The sequence below is a fragment of the Rhinoderma darwinii genome, chromosome 3, assembly GCF_050947455.1.
Source record: "Rhinoderma darwinii isolate aRhiDar2 chromosome 3, aRhiDar2.hap1, whole genome shotgun sequence".
Classification (NCBI taxonomy): Eukaryota; Metazoa; Chordata; class Amphibia; order Anura; family Rhinodermatidae; genus Rhinoderma; species Rhinoderma darwinii.
The window spans coordinates 184970093-184996372 of NC_134689.1; positions in this window are offsets into that span (position 1 = coordinate 184970093).

Genomic DNA, 26280 nt, shown 5'->3' on the forward strand with positions numbered 1-26280 from the left:
AAAAGACTGCACAATTTTATGTAAATGTTTTGCCTTCATTCATTGAACCTTGAACTGTAATGCACTTCAATATTCCAACAGTGGCTGATAGCCATGAGGACACTTTACTGATTTTGTAGATCCCTTTAAATGTTATTAAATATTAACTTTCATTTAAAAAAAAATACTCAGACATATTTAATTAACTAAAAGTTACTTTAAGAAAATATATTATGAGACACTAAGTTGTAGTATGGAAAACTTAAAGGCTATGTACACCTTTGAAATCATTTTTTTTTCTTTAATAAACATGTTTATCAGTGTGTTTGCTGCCACTTTGTAATGTATTTTTATAAAAAATATTTTTACCAGATACAGCTGCATAGTGTCGTGGATACACAGTAGCTGTATCCAGTGCTGAAACCCGTATACGTTGGGTCCGCGGCACTGACGGGTTCAGTGACAGCGTGGATCCAGCTGTTATCGATCACATCAATCACATCTAAGTTCATAACTTAGATGTGATTGATAACTGGTGGATAGTATAAAAATACATTACAAAATTGCACCAAACATACTCATACACAGACAAAAAAAATCATTTTCAGAAATGTACATAGCCTTTACTATATGTTGTCAAATTAAGGCTCTATTCACATCTGCACTCCATTTTTATAATATGGTAATATTATTGATTCACTATGTAGTGGTCATGGTGTGACAGTATTTGGTGGGTCTTATATAGTGGTTTTATTGGTCATAAAAGTCTTAGTATAGTGCGTTTTGTTCAATGGAGATAATATTTAATCACTGCTAGGTGGTAATATTTGTTCATGTTATAGTGGTATTAATTGCTAACTTTATATGTATATAAATGTGTTTTTTTGTGTGTGTGGGGCGGGTAACATATGATTTGGGGCCCTTGATATTTTAAGACCCTAACAATGCCCTTGGAGGGGCAGGAGACCAGCACTGCAGCGCTCTGCACACTGCCCAGCCGACTGCTCTTACCTTCCAATCTGCAGCTGAGCAACCAGTCAATCTGCACTGCATGACCGATGACCCAATCTTCACAGCCTGCTCCTTGCCCCTTCTTGAGCTAGGGCGAACGCTTTGCCTCAGGGTGCTCAACTTAGAAAATTTGACTTAATGTACACAGGAACCCCCTGCCTAAAACAAGAAAAATTTTGTCAATGTATAGTTGTATAGTAGTGCTAAAGCCTTCGGAACTAGTATACATCTGCATAGGCGGTCAGTGGCGTTGCTAGCACCAGGGAACTTTACAACCTATTATGGGACACAGAGGTGGGCATATTTATTATGTGGGGGCACAAAGGGGGTAATTAATACTGTTTTGTGTCAGAAAGGGGGTATTATTATTTTCTAGGGGGCATTATTACTTTCTATGGGGCTCAGAATTGGGCATTTTTACCTTATGGTGGGCACAAAGCGGATAATTATTATTGTGTTGGGGCAGAAAGTGAGCATTATAATTGTCACTGCCGTATTATTACTGTCTGTGGCTAAAGGCAGGAATATTACTTTGTAGGGGCACAGCAGCAGGTATTATTACTTCCTGGAAGCACAAAAAGTGCATGTGTCGGGCACAAAGAGGAGCACGATTACTGAGGGCACTAAGAAGGTTACTATTACTGTGTTAGGGCACTAATACTGTGTAGGGGTACAAAGGGTGTCACTATTTCTCTGTGAGGCACAAATGGGGCCAATATTACCGTGTGATGAACATCTGGTGCGCCAAAACTGTCTGGTGCACAATGAAGGGAACTATCAGTTTAAAACTATTTGTGGGGTCACTATTTATCTCACTTTATTGGTTTCAGTGGAGCTATTTGTGTGGCACTATTTTTGGAGGGTTACTATACTTATGACACCATTATTTCTGAAATACAGTAATGAGAAAATGAAAAATTGCTTGGTCCTGAAGTCCCAAAATAGGCCAGACCCTAAGGGGTCAAAGGTGTTTATTTGCTTTGAGCAAATGAAAGTTATTTTTTGTATACATTTTCTAATATACGCTCTGTATTAATTTCACACGGTTTTCAAGATCTCTGTATAATTCAGTAGGAACATTTATTATTTACTTCCAGTGGATATAATTCTGTTCCTTGTCATGTAATGGACACACGGGTGCACCGCTCGTTACAGCTACAGTATATGTATTAGATCTGTGTCTTCTAATGATCCCAGCACCTTTGTGTCCATCACATGACCAGGGACAGAGTTTTATTCACTGGAAGTAAACAAAAAGGGTATGTTCACAGGGGCTATTTTCATCCATTTTTCTAGCCGTAAACGTCCCGAAAAATGGCTGAAAAATCGGAAGCAGAATGCCTACAAACATCTGCCCATTGATTTCAATGGAAATATGGCGGTCGGTTTCAGCGGGGTGTTTTTTTGCGCCTCATTTGCAAATAATGGCGCGTAAAAAGACGCCCCGTAAAAAGAAGTGCATGTCACTTCTTGAGCCGTTTTTGGAGCAATTTTTCATTGTCTCAATAGAAAAACAGCTCGAAAAAAAGCCTTTAAAAAACGTCTGAAAATCAGTGTCTGTTTTCTCTTGAAAACAGCTCCGTATTTTCAGCCATTTTTTGTTAAGCGTGCGAACATATCCTGAATGTTTCTACTGAATAACAACAATCAGATCTTGAAAACCATGAGGAATTAATGCAGAAAGTTTATTGGAAAATTGTATAACTTTTAATTATATAAAAAAGATAACAATAATTTGCTGAAACTGGACAACCCCTTTATTTGTTCATATTATAATTTAAGAAAATTGGTATTTTATATAAAAATTGGCAGTGTTTAACCCCTTAATGACCAGCCTATTTTAAACCTTAATGACCAAGCCATTTTTTACGTTTTTCCATCGTCGCATTCCAAGAGCTATAACGTTTTTATTTTTGCGTCGACATAGCTGTATAAGGTCTTGTTTTTTGCGGGACAAGTGGTATTTCTTAATAGCACCATTTTGGGGGACATATTATTTATTGATGAACTTTTATTAACTTTTTTTGGGGGGGAATAGAAAAAAACCTGAAATTTCGCCACACTTTTTCGCGTCTTAAATCTACGCCGTTTACCGTGTGATATAAATAACACAATAACTTTATTTAGCGGGTTGTTACGATTGCAACGATACCAAATTTGTATAGTTTTTGTATGTTTTACTACTTTTACACAGTAAAAACGCTTTTTTTTCAAAATTAGTTGTTATTGTGTCTCCATATTTGAAGAGCCGTAACGTTTTTATTTTTACGCCCATGCGGTTGTATGAGGGCTTTTTTTTTGCGGGAAGACTTGTAGTTTTTATTGGTACCATTTTGGAGTAGATGCGACTTTTTGATCACTTTTTATCACATTTGTTTTAAGTCAGGATTCACAGAAAACAGCAATTTTTCCATAGTCTTTTATTACATTTTTTACGGCGTTCACCGTGCGAGTTAAATAATGTAATAGATTTATAGTCGGGGTCGTTACGGACACGGCGATACCAAATATGTGTGACTTTTTTACCTTATTTTGTTTTTTTAATAGTAAAGCATTTTGTAAGGGGAAAAGCTGGGTTTTTCATTTTTTTCACATTTTTTTTAAAATTAACTTTATTAAACTTTTTTTTTTACTAGTCCCACTAGGGGACTTTAATATGCGATTCTCCGATCGCTATTATAATACACTGCAATACTTTTGTATTGCAGTGTATTACTGCCTGTCCGTTTAAAACGGACAGGCATCTGCTAGGTCATGCCTCCGGCATGATCTAGCAGGCATTCGCTCCAGGCAGACCTGGGGGCCTTTATTAGGCCCCCGGCTGCCATTAGAGACACAGACACTTGGCGATCGTATCGCCGGGTGTCGGTGGGAGAGAGAGGGAGCTCCCTCCCTCTCTCCAAAACCACTCAGATGCGGTGCACGCTATTGTGCACCGCATCGGAGGGGTTAAACGGGTGAGATCGATACTAATATCGATCTCACACGGTAGAGCAGGGACGCTCCCTGCTCTGTTTACTTTATCCTGATGCAGTGCCGTAAAAAGGCGTATGCATCAGAATAAAGCCCGTTAGTGGCTGCCGTTAAAAGGCGTATTGGCAGTCACTAACGGGTTAATAGACTTTCTGAAAATGTTACATTTATAGTCAAACATATAGCCTTTAAATAAAAAGAAAAATCATTGGTATTTGGTCAAATATTGCAAGATTTATGGAAACCAGATTAGTCTTGTTCTAGTTGACCAGCCGTAATTGATTATAATATATAGGAAAACACTGACATAGCAACGTAAGCCTGTAGCAGCATGTGAATCATCACGAAGAATAAGTTCCTATAGAGACCATACAACCTACGATGTAACATGTTAGATATCCCTACAAAATAAAATGAAATTTCAAAATATTATACATAACACCATATGCATTGATAGCTTATCTATAACAATAAATCAAATACAGAAAATTTTATTGTTTAATTTCTATGGAGGCCATTTTGTAAATTATTTGACTTGTGGATTTAACATTCTGCTATTCTTTTTTGAAGCCACATGAATTCCTTTTCATGGGTCAGGCCAAATAATTGGTAGATTGTGGCATATCATTAGTAAAGGAGGTAAATATTCTTGGCTTTCTTACAATCCTCATTGTGGCCACATATTTTAATGAAGACACAAACTCACTGGGGAGAATTTATTAACCTTTCTACGCCAGTTTCCTGTCATAGAAAATCGAGGTTGACATTTTTGAAAAAGGGGTTATGGCTTAACAAAGGGGGTAGGTCCACTAGTGGCTTGACAGATTTTCTAAAATTTACGCCAGAAAGTAGAGTCAATAGCAGAAATCTACAGCCACTCTGTGGGATCTTGCATGACAGGCCCCATACCTTGCCACCACCAAATCAGTCTGACACCCTTCCCCATTGGACAACAAAATAATAAAAAAAAATTATGTACTCACCGCACCACTTCTCCCCCCACGCTCTCACTGCAGGCCGCAGCTCATACAAGGTACTGATGCTGGGCAGCGTCAGGTCGTTGTATGTGACTCAGCACTCAAGACGTTGAGTGCTGCATTGCATATAAGGCCCTGATGCTGCTTGGCTACAGTACCATTTATCAGTCGCATCCTGCTTTGAGAGGGGAGAAGCAAAGCGGTGAGTATCTTTTCTTTTCTTTTATCTGGATTGGGACTGGCCGTGATTGCAACTCCAGAATTGTGGCACACGACCAGCCGAAAAATGCAACACATCTATTAATGGGCGTTTGCCTTCTTATGAATGTGTCGCAACTTACTAAAGCGAACGGTTTAAGGGCATGACCACACGTGGCGGATTTCCTCCGCAACTGTCCGCATCAATGCCGCACAGAATCTGCGTTGCAGATTCTGCTGCGGATCTGCACAAAATGTGCAGTAAATTGATGCGGACTAGCTGCTGCGGACTGCGGTAAAAGTACTTCCCTTCTCCCTATCAGTGCAGGATAGAGAGAAGGGACAGCACTTTCCCTTGTGAAAGTCAAAGAAATTCATACTTACCGGCCGTTGTCTTGGTGACGCGTCCCTCCTTCGGCATCCAGAACGACCTCCCTGGATGACGCGGCAGTCCATGTGACCGCTGCAGCCTGTTATTGGCCTGTGATTGGCTGCAGCCGTCACTTAGACTGAAACGTCATCCTGGGAGGCCGGACTGGAGACAGAAGCAGGGAGTTCTCGGTAAGTATGAACTTCATTTTTTTTTACAGATAGCTGTATATTGTGATCGGTAGTCACTGTCCCGGGTGCAGAAACAGTTACTGCCGATCGCTTAACTCTTTCAGCACCCTGGACAGTGACTATTTACTGACGTCTCCTAGCAACGCTCCCGTCATTACGGGAGCCCCATTGACTTCCTCAGTCTGGCTGTAGACCTAGAAATACATAGGTCCAGCCAGAATGAAGAAATGTCAAGTTAAAAAAGCAAGACACATCCGCAGCACACATAACATGTGCATGACAGCTGCGGACTTCATTGCGGAAATTAGAATCTCCATTGAAGTCAATGGAGAAATTCCGCCATGAGTCCGCCACTGCTCCGCAACAGAGCATGCTGCGGACACCAAATTCCGCTCCGCAGCCTATGCTCCGCAGCGGAATTTTACGCATCGTCTAAACGAACACTGCTAAATTAAAGTGGAAGTCAATGGACAAACGGCTCCGCTGCGGATTAACGCTGCGGAGTGTCCGCAGCGGAATATAAGTGAAATTCCGCCACGTGTGAACCCAGCCTAAGACTGGCATATTAAACTCCAGTCTTAATAAATCTCCCCTATTATTTGCTAACATAGCCAGTGCTTTCTACTGTTTTCAATAGTGTAAGTTAGATAACTTTGGTCTACATTATAGCGTTGTGCATAACTTATCTAAATATCAGGAAAGATGAGAACACAATGTGTAACAATGGCTATATTTGTTCACAACAAAAGCTTAATCAATATCCAGTGGGATAAACACAAGGTGGGATGTAAGTGATTTTTTTAACAGAGAATTTAAATGGACTGCCAATGTCATTAACTCTGTAAAATATGCAGATTATTTCTAAGCCAAGCCAAATTATATAGAATGTTTCAAGTAACCGGATTTGTGTATGTTCCTCTCTACAAACCATTTAAATGTTCTGTCTGAATGGTCATAAAAAGTTAATAATTCACAAATGCAACAAACAATTTAACAATTTGACAGTCAAACAAATAAAAAATAAAGTCTATGATATTAAGCAAAAAATTATATTTATACAAAAGTGGCAGCCATTGTTTAATAATAACAGTAGTTTATACTTTCATATTATTAAAATGCCTACATTACGTTATAACGTTCTTTACTCTTCTTCTTTAGCTCAACTTTTTATATCATCTAAGAATAGCAGATGGAATCCCTGGGGACACAGGAGGGGTTCTGTACTCACTTAAAGTTGTAAATGAACACAATGGCCCACATTTATTCAGACTTGCCTTCATACGCCAGTCTAAAAAAATGGATAAGTGGAGTTAATGGTGTCAAATTTATTAAAAGGTACATGCCTCTTAATACATTTGACGCATTTTGGCATGACCTAAAGTCAGAAAATGAATAGATTTGTGCTAAAATTTGCATAATTTTTTGGCTTTAGTATTAAAAATTTTGTCTGAAAGTTGTGGATTATGGCCACTTTTAGTATACCACAACAACTTTTCAAAACTGGTGAGTGCTTGGAAAAATTGCAAAATTTTCTTCAAATATGATGTGCACATAATTTTCAGCTTTTTTGGGTCTATGTATCTAAAACTGGAAGCAGCAGAGCCATGTTATCACCAGGCATTGAAGAGAGCTGCTGGGTCTTAGGCCAAAATCACACACATAGTTTTGATGTCGTTTTTAAAGGCAGTTTTTGTTAAAAAAAACAAAAAACTAATTGAGCCCAAGCCAGAAGTGGATCCCAAAGGAAAGACTGGTATAAAGCAAAGACTGATGCATCCAATTTCTTTTTTGTACACTACTGTGTTTGGCTCAATAAACTGAGCCAAAAACTGCATCAAAACTGTGTGTGTGACCCTGTAAAGCTGGCTACACACACACAAATGTGCATTTAACCTCGGGGTATCTCCCTGGCCTTCTAAAATAAATATGCGCTTTAAGCAGCAGCTTATCTACCAGCATAACATGAAATCCAACATGAAATCCAACCTCTTCTCTGCTGACATGTTCTGTTAAGGAACAGTCAGGAACTGTTAGGGACGCTCTGCAGTGGAAATCCGCAGCAGACTTTTTTTTTCCATTACTTTGTATGGCTTTTTAGGTAAATTAGTGCAGACGTTATTTCCATTCCGCAGCATGCATGGCCTCCAGCAGAGAAGCAGAGGAATTTCACTATGGATTTCAGCCATGGAAATTCAAAGGCTGAAATCTGCGGCAAGTCCGCTGTGGAAATCCACAATGTCTGAACAAACTATCAAGTATGCAAACGCTGCATAATTGCTGTGAATTTGCAGCAAAATCTGCAGCAGAAATTTTTTTTTCCACTTCTGAACATGCCCTTAGACACATTAGATTGTTGGCAAATGGTGCCGATTTTAGCGGGATCCATCGACAAAAATATAATGTGTATGGGCAGCATTATTGGCCCAGTACAATTCTCTTTGTCATAAATGTCATCGTTTTCCCCTATAACTGAGGATACAATGACAGCTCCTGGTACAAAAGGGAAATAAACTCTAACATAAATTATAATGTAATAATAATTATAATAATATAATATATATAATATAATAAATATTATAATGTGTCCTTTAAATACTACTACTAATAATAATTTATATATAAAAAAAATTGAAAATTAATCAAATTAGTCAAATCTAATTCTCACTCTTTAAAGTACGGGAATGAGGCCCAGGGATGACATGAAATAACAGAAGACAGAAGCGTAGAGAACATTTTTACTAGCAAACATATGTCTGAAAATCTGCATAGTGACATAGGTGACATATAAAACGGATGAAGTGGAATGTGTAATGTTTGGTGTTTTTATGGCTAATGCAGGTGTTTTATACTTTCAAAATTCACTTTTATAGTAATTAAGATGATGAAAATAGTAGTAAAATCTGATTTTACCTTCATCCCTTGAGCATATAAAACAGCATGTGACTACGTTAATTTCACAGCTCTTGATAGTAGTATCTCTACATCTCTGAAATAAATGAAAGCTCAACCAATTTCATGGTTAAAATTGCTGGTATGTTCATGCAACACATTACAGTTATTTTTATATAAGCACATGGGAAAATTAGAGTAATAAAATTACACATCTGTATAATGTATCCCTCTTTTCTGTATTATTGTTTTCATGTCTTAACTGGGTTGTCTGTTTGGAAACTCAGTATCATATACCCTATTAAGGCATAATGAATTGAAAACGGAGATCCTCTTCCAAATGGCCAGAGTGAAGAGTAGTTACAAAGAGTGTCTCTTGCTGGAGGACCTGTCATGTCCTTCATTACAGAGACACTGTATAATGCTTAGTTTTACCTGTGGTGGCGCTGCAGGGTAAGTGAATATTTACTGCCAGGTTGCCCCACAAATTACAGCTGATTGCTGGGTGTCCTAGCAGGGAAAAGTTTGTAGCGGCTTATTAACAAGGGACCCTTCTAATAAGTAAAGATTGTCCAATGCAAACTCCTTTTTTGCAAGATTATTGCCAAATTATGATATTAGATTTAAACCAGCAAATTTATCTATCGAACACTTTAAGAGGTAACTACTTTCTATGCTATTATTTTCCTGTACATTGTCGGAATATAATGCACATTTCCTGCATAAAATTCTCCAGTTATGCATTTCCTTGTCTCTATTTTAGTGTTAATTTGAGCATGGATTTATTTATGTCCTAAATAGCCAATTTGTGTATTATGAGTGTTGCATGGCAGTTTGAAGGAATTAATCTAATAGGGTTGCCAATCATATGGAATCAGTGTCCATTATCTATGAAAGATCAGAAGTTCTCTCAAAAGCTAATTTTCTCTATCATTTTACGTGAATACCATAGTGAAATAATAACATAGGGGGGAGTTCATCAATATTTTTATAGATTGGAGAATTCTTTGGAACTGCATTTTTTTTATATACCCTGTATTACTCCCTCATATGTGAATTTACTGAAATGGGTTTAGAGATTTGGCACATGTTGGTTTTGGCCAATGTTATATATGCCATAAAGTTAAACAACTAAAAACTGATTGTCATCTGCAGCTTTATTTAGATTTTGCACCCCTTTTATAGGCAGGTCAAAAAGGGCCTTGATACATTTCTTGAAAAAATATAATATTACAGGTTATGAGTACTAGATTCTGGAAATGGGATTTTGATCCACGGATTTATTCTGATTGCCATGTTTGGGGTCAAGGAGGAATTTCTCCCCTAATGAAGCAATTGGCATCAACCTCATTGAGGTTTTGCCTTCCTCTGGATTAACACGGTAGGATTATAGGTCGGACTTGATGGTTCTGTGTCTTTTTTCAACCGTGTCAACTATGTAACTATCCCTTTTACAATGTTACAGAAGTAGCAATTCTACTCAATACATATAGTACTTACACTCAGTGGCCACTTTAATTCGTAAATCTTTCTATGTTTTGGTTAAACTTCCTACAGAATAGACTAATATATTCATTATATAAATTCAGCAAGGTGCTAAAAACATTCCTTAGGGAACATTCAGACGTGGCGGAATTGCTGTTGAATTCCGCTGTGGACAGTCCGCAGTGGAATTCTGCAGCAGCCGTTTTTTTCATTTCTTTCTATACATTTTTAGGAAAGTTAGTTCAGACGTTGCAGAAAATAATTGTGCGAAAATTAGGCTGTGCTGCAGAATTTGCAATGCAAAAACTGAAATCTGTGGCAAGTCCGCTGTGATATCTGCAACGTCTGAATTACCTGTCAAATATGAAAATTTTGGTGCAGATTCATTGCGTAATTGCCCCAAATCTGCACCAACATTTGCAGCGGAGAAATTCCGCCACGTCTGAACATGGCCTTAGGATTGTGGTCCACTTTGACATTATTACAGTTGCTACATATTTGTTTATATGTTTACACTGCAAATCTCCAGTTACACCATATTCCATTGGTTCCCAATGAGACAGACTTCTGATGATTGGGCAGACTAATGGAGTACACTAAATTCATTTTCACATTCATGGAGCCACCTTAATAAGAAGTGTGTTTTGTGATTGTTGTGTGTGAAAAATCCAGATCGACAGTCACTACGGAAAGTAAATGGGGGCAAAATTAACATTTAATTATAGTTACAGGATAGCTTTAGGAATAAACTCAAGACACTTCCCCACACCATATAGAACTACATTTTCCCCTCAGCAGCCACAGCAGGGAAAAATATGGACGCCCCTGCTTCAGCAGCAGTGTCCACGGCAATAAGCTGATAGTTGGGGTGATTTGCTTTTGAGAAGGGACTGTCCAGCTGGGATGGTGCCTTTAATTTTTCTATTTGTGGGCCTTAAATATGAAGCTATGATATTTTTCATCAAAGCATCAAATTTTAACTCTTCATAACCTGGTACAGGTTTCCACCAAGAATAGGATATTCCAAGTCCCTCTCTCCACTGATATAAAGAGAAATAGCACTGTGAAAAATTAATTGAAAAATGAAAAAGCATCAAGCAAAACGTTTCCAAGCATTAACAGTCCATTATATTCCCTTTTTTCCTTTTTTTTTTTTTTTTACTGCTTATGCATCATACATGGGAAATAATTATACATTTTGGCATTGAGGTTTGTTTTTCATAAATGTTGTCCTACAATGAACACTTTTCTGGCATATATCTGGCCAATATTGAAGCTTCATGTATGGAATGTCTTATGGAAAGTTTTCTATTTTCAGATGTGCGGAGCAACGACAGAAGTTTACAGGGTTCTTTGATTTTGCATACTGGTATTGCTCTCTGCTGATGTTTTCTATGCCACCAGATGTCAGCACTGGATTGCATGGGGAGGTATGTTCATTGTCTACAGCTTTTTTCTAATTCCAGTATTAATTTATAGTTATATATGTTCATTGTAATTTGATTGTGAGTTGGTAACATACTTTGCAACCCTGCTATCCTCTGCTCACAACACAAATGGAAGGCCCACGGGGAATCCCATCCATTATTAGGCATAGGATAATGTATTATTTTCATTTGTACTTATTACACTGTATATACTGTGTAATATGGATAAGAAACTCATGCTGGAAAATGACAAATATTAAAGCGCGCAGGATAAGGCAGGATAAGGCAGGATATACTATGAACAGAATTTGTTTACAAAAAAAATTGTTGTAAACCTGTTAGACTTATTTGTGCCAATGGAAACAGATGGACACAACAGTAGGCACAATTCAGCCTTAGAATGTACATTTGTTTTAATTATGAAAGGCATAAATTCGCTATCTAAACAAGTCCCTGCATCTATTGGATATGGAGCTATGTCGTAACTCATACCAAGTTTTCCTTATACAAAAATGAGTATTTTTAATGTTTATAGCAAAAAATAAAGGGAAATGTAATTTACATTTGTAGATTTCATGCCGCTGGGTATTTAATTTTCTTTATTAAAGCAGCATGTATTTTTTCATTAAAACAAGTAATGAAACCAAGCCTATAAATTAATCCAGGCTAACCTCATAAGGGTGACTGAGCTTCAGTGATGCTGATAATTAACAAAACATATACTTAACCATTTGAAGGGAGAAATCCAAAATTGTGAAACTATTAAATTCAATTGGCGTTTCTTATAGTAAATGCTTTCCATCTCAAAACATAAAATTGCCATAATATGATCAATAAGTTGAAACAATACTTCATTTGGTAATGAACTTCTGCCATCCCTTGTCTCTCACTAAATACAGTCTCATGCAAACACAGAAAGAAATAGAGAAACTGCAGCTGCATCTCCCTACTCCAGTGGTTACTGGAAGGTTAGTAAGGTGCCTCTTTCCCCCGTAATAACATATATTACAAAATTTTATGTAGTCACAGTTTATACTAGTCTATGCAGCAAAATGATATTGATAGATAGGGTTTAATACTTTAAACAATTAATTTATGTAGGAATTTACATAATGATGGAATTAATCATATCAATATACCTGAATTTACCTGAATAAACCTAAATGTTTAACTATACTTATTATATGTACTAACTGATATATTTGTTTTATAAGTTTATAAAAGAAGATTAATTGGTTCTGATGTATAGATATTATACACAAAATGCCTCATGGGACTATAATGTCATATGGGTTGAGCTGCCAGCAAGTGCAACAATTCCCAGCTCCCCAGTAGTCGAAATAGAAACTCCAAACATCATATACTAAATACACGAGAACAAGGAGTCGGAACTATTTTAGTAAGAAACACAAATTATCAAAAATACAAATTTTATTGGAACGTACAGAAATACATAATTAAAAACAGACTACAAACCTAAAGACTGTATATCTCTGAAATAGGAGACAGTATGGAGCCACACAGTTGCTTAGATTAGTACAATTTGTATATGTCACATATAATCGGGAAGATTTCCCAAAAAGAGTTACCAGAAAGATGTCATATACTTTACAAAAAATCTCTAGAACCCAGTAAAAAGGCTAACGGAACCCTTGTGTCCAGACAATAGGTCTACAAATTCCCAGTATACTACATCTCTGTGAATGATGCTGGGGAATATAGAGGTAGTGATTTATTTATAGTAATAAGTAGTCTGAACACACTCAGTACCAAAAATAATTAGTTCAGAACAAGAACCAGTGATAAAGATAACCTCTTTCAGACAATTGTCTAAGTATACAGGTAACCTGGTAACAATACGACAGAAAAAATATAGTAGTCTTTAGTGAAAAAAGACCAGCAAGTACTAACCCATGTGGCTCCTCAGTTGTAACAGCTCCCAAGTGTGGAGAGAAACCCCAACGCGCGTTTCGCGTAGATTGCTTTTTCAAGGGGTGTGAATAGATGATGTATAGAGTTATTACAGAAATCTAGAAAGGGTCATCATAAATTTTATAAAAATGGTAATTTTATGTTAATGAAGAATAGAATTATGTTAACAATATCAACTCAACATAATATGTTATTAAAGGTCATCTTTTGACCATCATTGCGAGAATTATCATAAAATTTTTATCGCAAGATGATATTTCTTGAGGTGCAGACATCAGGCTTTGGTAGGTTAGTGGATAGTGGAAACACAGGGAGCTCAGTTTTAGAAAGATTCAGTTTCAGACACAGAGAGGACATAGAGACAGCTGACAGACAGTCACCAATGTTTTGTATTATAGAGGGGGGATGTCTTTGGAAGATGTATATAATTGGGTGTCATCGGTATAGAGATATTACTGGAAGCCAAATCTGCTGACAGTTTGTCCATAAGGGGCTGCGAAAAGAGGCGACCTAGGAGTGATGCCTGAGGAACCCCAACAGCATGGGGAAGAGGAGAAAATGCAGAAACAGCCAAAGATACACTGATCAAGCCGTCAGAGAGGTTGGAGGAAAGCCAAGAGAGAGCAGTATTCCTAAGACCAATAGAGTGGAGCATACTGATGAGAATTTAGTGGTCTACAGTGTCAAAGACTGCAGAGAGATTCAAAAGAAACAATAGAAAGCATTTGCTATTAGATTCAGCCATCAGGAGATCACTTGAGACTTTAGTAAGGGCAGTTCCTGTGAGGAGTCAAGAAGTTAGCAGACAAATAACAAAAATTACATAAATCCATCTAAGAGTTAGAGATGGAGAGGAGAATTGATGTAACTAACGCTGTAGCAGCCATAGGAGCTGCTACAAAGCCCGCGGTTCAGGGGGGCCCGAGCCACCTGACACCACATTGAACTACATCCTCAATTAGTCACTGACCCCTGACCTCTAACCTCAGTGCAGGCCATTGTGATGCAGTTACTTCATCACGTCGACCCCTGCCTACAGAGCCCGCGGTTCAGGGGAGGCCCGAGCCACCTGACACCACATTGAACTGCATCCTCAATTAGTCACTGAGCCCTGACCTCAGCGCAGGCCATCGCGATTCAGTTACTTCATCATGTCAACCCCTGCCTGCACCGAGGCCAGAAAAGGACTGAAGATTGAGTTACTTTATTCAATGTAGGAACAGTGCTATGCGAGTATTACTTTTATTATTTTAAGGGTCTGTATTTCTGTGTGGGGATGTACCAAGGCGGCATCACTGCTTTATGGCCACTAAGGGGATATCACTACTGTGTGGGGAGCATTAACGGAGCATCACTACTAGGGGGCACTAAGGGGGCATCATTACTGTAAAGGCACACTAGCTAGGAGTCATTACTGTGATAGATGCACTAAGGGGACCTCCTTACTAAGTTTAGACACCAAGGGGGCATTATTACTATGTGGAGGGGCACTAACGGGCGATTATTACTGTGAGGGGGCAATAAGGGAGCATCGTTACTGTGTGAGGGATACTAAGGCAAGATCACTCTAAAGACGGCACTAAGTAGGCATCATTACTGTAAGTGAGGCACTAATGGGGCATCATTTCTTTGTGGGGCACTAATGGGGGCATACTTACTCTGTTAGGAAACTAAGCAGCATTTTTACTGTGTTGGGCACTAAGGGGGCATTTTTACTATGTGGAGACAATAAGAGGACATCATCTCTGTGAAGGGGCACTAAGTGGGCATAATTACTGTGAGTAAAGCACTAAGTGGGAATTGTTTCTATGTGGGGGCACTAGGGGGTCATCTTTTCTATGTGGTGGGAGCTAAGGGGGCATTAATACTGTGAGGGGACACTGAAGGGATCCTTATTGTGTGAGGGGTTCTAAGGGTGCATTAGCACCGTTACTATGTGCCACACAAAGAGGGTACTATAAAAGTGTGTGGGGCACAAAGTGGGCACACTTACTGTGTGGGGCACTATTAATATTTACTGCACAAAGGGGGCACTAGCACTTTGTAGTTCACTAAGGGGTAATAATACAGTGTGGGGCACAATCTGTGTGACACTATTATTTTTAGTACTATCTCTGCGGCACGATTTTTGCAGCTGTAAGACAATGGTAAAGGGGGCAGTAGGATGGGAAGTTTTTGTACAGGGTAAGGATGTGCTGGAACAGTGACGTTCTAAACACATCTGGGCAGCAAACTCTGTATAGAAGAGTCTTGGCCTGGGAGAAGTCGTCATGTCGGACAGAGAGAAAAGGGAAAGTGAACTACTGTGGGTCACTGCATATAATTGTACTGTATTCATTGCACTCTATTCACAGCCATATTTTACTCTGCAAAATACCAGTGTAGAACTGGTATGTGACCAATATTGGGTCGCTGTATTGGGATATTAATGGTTGTATTAGTCTTTGAGGTTAATAACCGCGGATACTCCTGGCCGACGCCACGTCCTGCCTCTCTTTCTGCTGTTCTCAACCTCCCTCGCCATCACTTTCCCTCTGTGTCTCGTGCACTTTCTAGTGCCTGTGCAAACACATGCTGACTCCCCTTTCTTAGAAGGCTAGTGCTTGCCAAGTACCCGGCTTTCCCAAGGTATAGAAGGAACCTCTCCCTGTCCACCATTTCCTGAGCAATGAGGTTCTTGCTAGTTATTCTAGTGATACCTGCTATACTTTGTAGGATTTCCTGAAATTGACCTCAGCTTGTACCTTTGACTATCCTTCCTGCCGCCTGCCCTGACTACTTGCTTGTGACCTCTGACAAACCTCTGCTGCTTGTCCTGACCTTTTGCTCTACAAACAATGAGTGTCAAGATCATAGACCTGCACAAGGCTGGAATGGGCTACAAAATCATAAGTAAGACGCTGGGTGAGAAGGAGACAACTGTTGGTGCAATAGTAAGAAAATGGAAGACATACAAATTGAATGTCAATCGACATCGATCTGGGGCTCCATGCAAAATCTCACCTCGTGGGGTATCCTTGATCCTGAGGAAGGTGAGAGCTCAGCCGAAAACTACACGGGGGGAACTTGTTAATGATCTCAAGGCAGCTGGGACCACAGTCACCAAGAAAACCATTGGTAACACATTACGCCATAATGGATTAAAATCCTGCAGTGCCTGCAAGGTCCCCCTGCTCAAGAAGGCACATGTACAGGCCCGTCTGAAGTTTGCAAATGAACATCTGGATGATTCTGAGAGTGATTGGGAGAAGGTGCTGTGGTCAGATGAGACTAAAATTGAGCTCTTTGGCATTAACTCAACTCGCCATGTTTGGAGGAAGAGAAATGCTGCCTATGACCCAAAGAACACCGTCCCCACTGTCAAGCATGGAGGTGGAAACATTATGTTTTGGGGGTGTTTCTCTGCTAAGGGCACAGGACTACTTCACCGCATCAATGGGAGAATGGATGGAGCCATGTACCGTCAAATCCTGAGTGACAACCTCCTTCCCTCCACCAGGACATTAAAAATGGCTCGTGGCTGTGTCTTCGAGCACGACAATAACCCGAAACATACAGCCAAGGCAACAAAGGAGTGGCTCAAAAAGAAGCACATTAAGGTCATGGAGTGGCCTAGCCAGTCTCCAGACCTTAATCCCATCGAAAACTTATGGAGGGAGCTGAAGATCTGAGTTGCCAAGTGACAGCCTCGAAATCTTAATGATTTACAGATGATCTGCAAAGAGGAGTGGGCCAAAATTCCATCTAACATGTGTGCAAACCTCATCATCAACTACAAAAAAACGTCTGACTGCTGTGCTTGCCAACAAGGGTTTTGCCACCAAGTATTAAGTCTTGTTTGCCAAAGAGATCAAATACTTATTTCTCTGTGCACAATGCAAATAAATATATATAATTTTGACTATGTGATTTTCTGTTTGTTTTTTTTATATAATCTATCTCTCACTGGTAAAATTAACCTAGCCTAAAAATTCTAGACTGTTCATGTCTTTGACAGTGGGCAAACTTACAAAATCAGCAAGGGATCAAATACTTATTTCCTTCACTGTATAGTGCCACACTGCCCCCTCTTGAATATAGTTCCACACAGCCCCCTCCCTTGTATATAGTTCCACACAGGCCCCCTTGTATATAGTGCCACAAAGTCTTCCCCCTTGTATATAGTGCCACACAGCTGCCCCCTCTCCTTATATATAGTGCCACACAGCTCCCTCTCTCCTTGCTTATAGTGCCACACATCCCTCTCCCTTGTATACAGTGCCACACAGCCCCCCTGTATATAGTGCCCCACAGCCCCCTTGTATATAGTGCCACACAGTCCTTCCCCTTGTATATAGTACCACACAGCTCCTCTGCCCTGTATATAGTGCCACACATCTCCCCCCTCCCCTTGTATACAGTGCCACACAGCTCCCCCTTCCCTTGTCTATAGTGCCACACAGTCCCTTGTATATTGTGTTACACAGCCCCCAACTTGTATATAGTGCCAAACAGCCCCCCTTGTATATAGTGCCACATAGCCCCTCTCCCTTGTACATAGTGCCACAGAGTAATCCCCCTTGTATATAGTGCCACACAGACCTCCTCCCTTGTATATAGTGCAACACAGCTCCCCTCTCCTTGCATATAGTGCCACACAGCTTCCCCTTCCCTTGTATATAGTGCCACATAGCTACCCCCTCCCCTTGTATATAGTGCCGCACAGTTCCCCCCTCCAGTTGTATATAGTGCCACACAGCCCAAAAAAATATTAAAATGTTTACTTACCTAGCCCTGGTCCCACGATGGACGGAGCGCTTCACAGCCTACGGGCAGGAAACTTGCGCAGGCCATCATAATACTGTGACATGACGACATCACGCCGGCCTACGCAGGTACTCTTCCCGGCGCCTTATAGGCTGCAGCTCTAACGTGGCCCGTAGCATAGGGTGTTCAACCCTATTTGCTTCCTGAGGATGCAGATACAATTGAATGTGGCAGTCGCTAGCACTGTGGCCCCCCTGGTGCTATCGACACTAACGTGCATGAGGGGACCTGTGCCGCCCGCTATGGCTGCTATAGTGTGCAGGGGGCACTAAGAGGATGGGGGCCCGATAATGCAGGCTCTGGCAGCAGCTGTAGCCTGTTCCCTCAGTATATGGACTTTTGTGTACGAATTTTATCATTAAAATCAGTGAGTGAGTGATCACTGCAGTAGGCAGTGGGAGGAGGTGAGGAGTTTGATAAGTGGAGAAAGAGGCATTTTCTGCAATAAGATGCATTACAAAGTGTCTTATCTTCACTTGTACTATTGATTTATGAAAAACAAAATTGTAGTTGTTCTTTAAGGTCAGAGCCCTGTGCAGGCCAATCAAGTTCCTCCACACCGAGCATGTCTTTCTGGACCTCACTTTGTGCATGTGCAGTCATGATGTAACAGGAGAGGACCTTCTGCAAACTGATGCAACAAAGTTGGAAGCATTCAATTGTCTAAAATGTCTTTGCATACTGTAGCATTGACATTACCCTTGGAAATAAGGGAGAAAGCTAAAACCCTAAAAAACTGCTGTAGACCATTATCCCTCCTTCACCACATTTTACAGTAGGCACTATGCATTCCAGTAGCTAACATTTTCCTGCCATCCACCAAAACCAAATTTATCCATCAGACTGCCAGATAGTGAAACATAATTCATCACTCCAGATAACAGGTTTTCAATGCTTCAAAGTCCATTGGTGGCATACCTTAGACAACTCTAGCTGACAATTGGCATTGCACATGGCGATGGATTATATGCAGCTGATTGACCAAAGAACCCCATTTCATGAAGGTCGCAACGTGCAGTACTTGTGCTGATACTGCAGTGAGTGATGCAATAGAGAATAGTCAATTTTTGCACACCACGTGCTTCAGCACGCTGCGGCTCCTCCCTGCGGTTTTGCATGGTCTACTGTTATATTGTTACTCCTAGACCCTTCCATGTCACATTAATCGCATTTACAGTTTACCAGGGAAGATCTAGCAGATCAGGAATTTAATGTCGGGTGCACAGGCATGCGCAGGGGTCTGAGGTCTGTTATAACCTCCAACAGTTTAGGTGATCTTCTATGATGCCGATGATAACCCCTCGTGCCCACAACAGTTTTGGGAATGAGAAATACTGGGAAAGAAAATCTTGACAGTTGTACCTTATTTATTTTTTTTACTTAATAGGTCTAAAATGTTGTAGTGATGAATTTCAGAACATACAGTATCTTTATAGTCTTAGCTCTGTTTATCTGCACAGCTCCAAATTCCCTTCATAAATATAAAGTTTACTAATGAAATGGCTATGATGAAAATCTGTCTGCCTGCCTTCACCTCTAGAGGGGGCTTAGGGGCCAAATGAAGGTGGATTTATTATTGAGTTCAATGGGAACTCAGTAAGCTCCCATTCCATTGGCTGCAAGCAGACAGAATTGTAACATTGTGTCATTTAAAGGGAAGGTGTCATGATTTTTTTTATTATTATTATATTGCTTTTAATAAAATATAAACAAAAATTGTATTTATTAGTGTTGTCACTTTCTAATTTTTACTGTGTTCAAACTTTTACTTCTCTATGAGGGCTGCCATTTTTTTTTCATCTCTGTATGTGTCGATTAACGACACATACAGAGATGGAATACGGCACATACAACCCCATAGAGAATGTGAACGGGAGCCGTTCCATTCTCAGGAGCGTACGCCGTCTGTGTGGGAACGGCGCATGCGCCACTCCCACACAGACCAAAACGAAGCTCGTTCACAGAGCTAAATCCGGCGCCATTTTCATGTGGACCGAAGCGAAGGCGCAAGGAATAGGAGCGTAGACCAGCGGAGGCGGCGGCGGCAGGAGCAGGTAATTCATGTTCGTGTATGTGATGTGTGTATTATGTTCGTGTGATACTGTCTGTTGAGCCCTGTATTTAATCCTCCTACACTGTGCAGTCGCTCAGAAAATGGCGGAACACAGTGTAGGAGGTTTCAGGATTCAAACCCCTCCTTCTCCTGGCACTAGCCGGAATAAGGGAAGGGGGATTGTGTGAGGACACTAGAGAGAGTGTGTCTACCCCAAATTTGCAGCATAAATCAATGAGGCTGCCTTACCACAGTGACCATGCTGCAATTTTGGGAACTGCTCCCTCTAGTGCCCAGCACATGGAAATGTTATCAATTAGAATCTAATTTATAATATTTCCTGACTTGTGTAATCACTCAAATACTAATTGTTTAACTGGAAAAAAATATATATATTTCTAGCGACACATTCCCTTTAACTCTATGATTTGTTAAGGAAAGTGGGAGATTTTGCTATGTAGAAAAGAAAATACAGACCTCCATACCATATAAGAATATATTATGATTTTAATCAGCACAGCATTTTAGACCTGTTTAGATAAAAGAACCTGTTTGAAAAAATAATGTGGTTATAAAATAAATTTTCTGCCCAAAGTTACAAAGCAACATACAATACATCATCCAAGTATTTAAAGACGTCTAACAGATTTGTGACATTATATATACTGTACTTGCAATGTTAGAAGGTCTAACTATTATATTTTAATAGTACAGTGTTTATATTGAAGCTTCTCATTTGAAACAGTTCCTTATAGAGAATACATGCTATACAGTTCATTTAATAGAAAACTATATCTACAACTGACAGTGGATTTCAGAATATTTTGGATAAAATAACCATTTTACAGACCTATCCAAAGTGTTTCATATCTCAGAAAATGTGTGCATAAAATGCATTTTAGGTCTGTGAGCTAAATCTTTATTACTGTTTTGTTTGCCTTATGGGGTTTGTATGGCATATGTTTTAGTAACATAACAGCATGTTCTAATATATAATGAAGTGGATCATTTTCATGTTGTTACTTCCCCAATGATGACAAAATTGAGATTTTATTCTGTTCAGATTTTACTTGTCATTTGCAAGGTTACTCAGTTTGATGCCTTAGGCTATGAGTTTGACTATTATTCCACTGACAGGGAAAAGACCAAGGGTTTTGTTGTATTTGTTATATAATCTGAACAATTTGCTGTTTGATGATCTGTCTTTTAAATATTGGTCTAGGTTTGTGTGGAATACTGAATTAAAATGGTAATTTTTACTAAAAACCTATAATGTTTTTGAACAATGTCATAATAAAGGACAATAAATGCAACATATAGTCCTTAGGGTGAGTTCACACGGAGCTTTTTGCAGGAGGAAAATCGCGGTTTCCACGTAAAAAAAACTCGTTAAAAACCACTGGATGAACTCACCCCTAACCTAAAAGTTAAATAGCAATATCAAATGTTTTGCTAATGTACTAGGAATACTATGGCTACATGTTAATACTCATCACACAGAGACTTTCAGGAGAAGCATTTACTTTGTCATAGTGTCTACTTAAAGAGGCTCTGTTACCAGATTTTGCAACCCCTATCTCCTATTGCAGGTGAGCGGCGCTGCAATGTAGATAACAGTAACGTTTTTCTTTTTCAAAAACGAGCATTTTTGGCCAAGTTATGAGCATTTTTATATTTATGCAAATGAGCCTTTCTTATGGACAACTGGGCGTTTTTAATCTTATTTCCAACTGGGCGTGTATTGTGTTCGTTACATCTGGGCGTGTTTACTTGTTTTACTAGCTGGGCGTTGTGAATAGAAGTGTATGATGCTGACGAATCAGCATCATCCACTTCTTTTCGTTACCACCCAGCTTCTGGCAGTTCACAGACACACAGCGTGTCCTCACGAGATCACGCTGTGACATCACTCACTTCCTCCCACAGGAACTTCATCGCGTCGGACGAGCGAGGACACGCTGTGTGTCTGTGAACTGCCAGAAGCTGGGTGGTAACGAAGAGAAGTGGATGATGCTGATTCGTCAGCATCATACACTTCCATTCACAACGCCCAGCTAGTAAAACAAGTAAACACACCCAGATGTAACGAACACAATACACGCCCAGTTGGAAATAAGATTAAAAACGCCCATTTGTCCATAAGAAAGGTTCATTTGCATAAATATAAAAATGCTCATAACTTGGCCAAAAATGCTCGTTTTTGAAAAAGAAAAACGTTACTGTTATCTACATTGCAGTGCCAATCACCTGCAATAGGAGATAGGGGTTTGAAAATCTGGTGACAGAGCCTCTTTAAGGCTTAGTCATTTCCTAGTTTCTATGTTGAGGGCCTTTTACACGGGATGAATATTGTGTAAAATGATCGCTATTTCGAGCCAACAGTCCCAATCATTGTGCAATGTACTGTGTAAACATATTCAGCGACTGCACGAATAGTGAGAATTTACTTGTTTGCCGTTGATAGGGTCTTTTTATAATGGCATAAAATGTATTGTTTGTCGGTCTCCTCTTGTTAACAGGCATCTGCAGGTCATAAGCAGACGAGACAAGAGGATAAGAGAAAACGCAAAAGATGTCAAAAGCAACTGAAATTACGAAAAACATAGAATTATTGTTATATATAAATGCACACCATTTGAGCATTATGAACTCGCTATATGATTGATACGCAAACCCCTACTATCCCTTCACTGGATATTATTTTTGCTTTCCTGTCCTTCACTATGTATCTTTGTCCATAGAAATCTTCAATTATAAAGCAACTGCAGTGATATATATAACAAAATCACAAATAAAAAAAAAACAAGCTGTATAAACTGCGTGGAAAAAGTTTTGAACCATAGCCATTCAAGCATATCTATGTCAGAAATAGTTTTTTTGCAGAAATAGTGAATGCGTTATATTAGTTTACAAGTAAAGTTCATTATGTACAGTATACATTTATAGTTTATAATAATGTAGCTTTAATTTAGGAACAATTCTTAAACCTTTCTATGTTGAGGACTGAAGCTTCTTTAGGTTTCAAAATCATCAGCTCCTTCTGGCACAAACAGATAGGACAATACAAGTAGTATGGGTAGATAGCATTTCTATACATGCTCAACATGTATAGTAGAGAGCAGTACAGTGCATGCAGTGCAGGTAAATAGTAGTACAGTGCATGTAATTCAGGTAGAGAACAGTACAGTGCATGTAATACAGGTAGAGAGCAGTACAGTAAATGCAATAGCGATAGAGAGCAGTATAGTACATGTAATACAGGTAGAGAGAAGTAAAGTACATGTAGTACAGGTAGAGAGCAGTACAGTACATGTAATACAGGTAGAGGGCAGTACAGTACATGTAATACAGGTAGAGGGCAGTACAGTACACATAATACAGGTAGAGGGCAGTTCAGTACATGTTATAAAGGTAGAGGGCAGTACAGTACATGTACGGATTTAGCCATATTTATCTTGACTCTGATCATTTGCTGCATCATGATATCACACAACAAAAGCCATTGAAGGTCATTGAAAAAATCAAGTTAATAGGATCTTGCCACTTGATTATTTAATGAGTTAAAAGTGAAGTTAAAGATGGCTACATATGTAGTACAGTTGGAGATCAGTACAGTACATGTAGTACAGGTAGAGAGCAGTACAGCATATGTAGTACAGGTAGAGAGCAGTACAGTATATGTAGTACAGGTAGAGGTCAGAACAGTACATGGAGCACATTTGGAGAACAGTATAGTACATGTAGTACAGGTAGATATTAATACAGGTAGAGAGCAGTAGAGTACATGTAGTACAGGTAGAGAGCAGTACTATACATGTAGTACAGGTAGAGAGCAGTACAGTACATGTAGTCCAGGTAAAGAGCAGTACAGTACATGTAATACAGGTAGAGAGCAGTTCAGTACATGTAGTACAGATAGGTAGTAGTACAGTGCAGGTAATACAGGTAGAAAGCCGTACAGTACATGTAGTACAGGTATCGAGCAGTACATTACATGTAGTACAGGTAGAGAGCGGTATAATACATGTAGTACAGGTAGAGAGCAGTACAGTACATGTAGTACAGGTAGAGAGTGTCACGAGCACGGGGAATGTGAACCCACTGGGCTACTCAAAATAATGAAGTAGCTGCTTTCCAGACAAATATATGACAGTTAGTCAAAGGTAGCTTGATAGCAGGCTGGTGCCAGATTACTGGAAACTGGTTTGTGCTGGATTACTGGAAGCTGTTTTGTGCTGGATTATTGGAAACTGTTTTGTGCTGGATTATCAGAAGCTGGCTTGTGCTGGATTATCGGAAGCTGGCTTGTGCTGTATTCTCGGAAGCTGAACTGGTCACGGACACTGGAGTCATCACGGGCACTGGACACGGATGCTGGACTCATCACAGACACTGGACAAGGATACTGGATTTAACACGGACACTGTACTCAGAATACAGGACTGGATATGGGGACTGGATAGACACAGACATAGGTTACAGGGAACTGGATACAGAACCTTCGCAGACTAACTATGGGTTAGAACTAACATTGCTCAGGCACTGAGAAAGTAAGCAGAGTTTCTTAAATGGTCCAGGATGTGCTTGGAAAAGCTGGGGGCAATATTCCTGGTGCGCGTGCTGGAACTTTAAGAGCGGGGACCAGCGTGTGTACACCCTACAGGCAAGAGTGGAGGAGAGAGCAGAGCATGCCGGCATCCCTGGGCAGGAAGACGCTGGCAATGCGGATAAACAAGCTGGCTTCCGCTGGGGTGAGTGAGACCTGCGGCCGCCGGCACTAAAGAGAGCAGTAAATTGCATGTAGTAGAGGTAGATAGGAGTACAATGCATGTAATACAGGTAGAGAGCAGTACAATACATGCAGTACAGGTAGAGAGCAGTACAGTACATGTAGTACAGGGAGAGAGCAGTACAGTACATGTAGCACAGGTGGAGAGCAGTACAATACATGTAGCACAGGTAGAGAGCAGTATAGTACATGTAGCACAGGTAGACAGCTGTACTGTACATGTAATATAGGTAGATAGCAGTATAGTACATGTAGCACAGGTAGAGAGCAGTAGAGTACATGTAGTACAGGTAGAGAGGAGTACAATACATGTAATACAGGTAGAGGGCAGTATAGTACATGTGGTACAAGTAGAGAGCAGTACAGTACATGTAGCACAGGTAGAGGGCAGTAAAGTACATGTAGTAAAGGTAGGGAACAGTACAGTACAGTACATGTAGTACAGGTAGAGAGCAGTACAGTACATGTAGTAAAGGTAGAGAACAGTACAGTACATGTAGTACATGTAGAGAGCAGTATAGTCAATTTAGTACAGGTAGAGGGCAGTATTATACATGTAATACAGGCAGAGAGCAGTACAGTACATGTAGTAGAGGTAGAGAACAGTACAGTACATGTAGAGAGCAGTATAGTAAATTTAGTACAGGTAGAGAGCAGTACAGTACATGTAGTACGGGTAGAGAGCAGTACATGTAGTACAGGTAGAGAGCAGTACAGTCCATGTAGTACAGGTAGAGAGCAGTACAGTACATGTAGTACAGGTAGAGAGCAGTATAGTACATGTAGTACAGGTAGAGAGCAGTACAATACATGTAGTACAGGTAGGGAGCAGTACAATACATGTAGCACAGGTAGAGAGCAGTACCATACATGTAGTACAGGTAGAGAGCAGTATAATACATGTAGTACAGGTAGAGAGCAGTACAATACATGTAGTACAGGTAGAGAGCTGCTCAGTACATGTAGCACAGGTAGAGAGCAGTACAGTACATGTAGTACAGGTAAAGAGCAGTACAGTACATATAGTACAGGTAGAGAGCAGTATAGTACATGTAATACAGGTAGAGAGCAGTACTATACATGTAGTACAGGTAGAGGGCAGCATAGTACATGTAGTACAGGTAGATAGGAGTACAATACATGTAGTGCAGGAAGAGAACACTGTGTGTGTGCGTGCGTGCGTGCGTGCGTGTGTGTGTG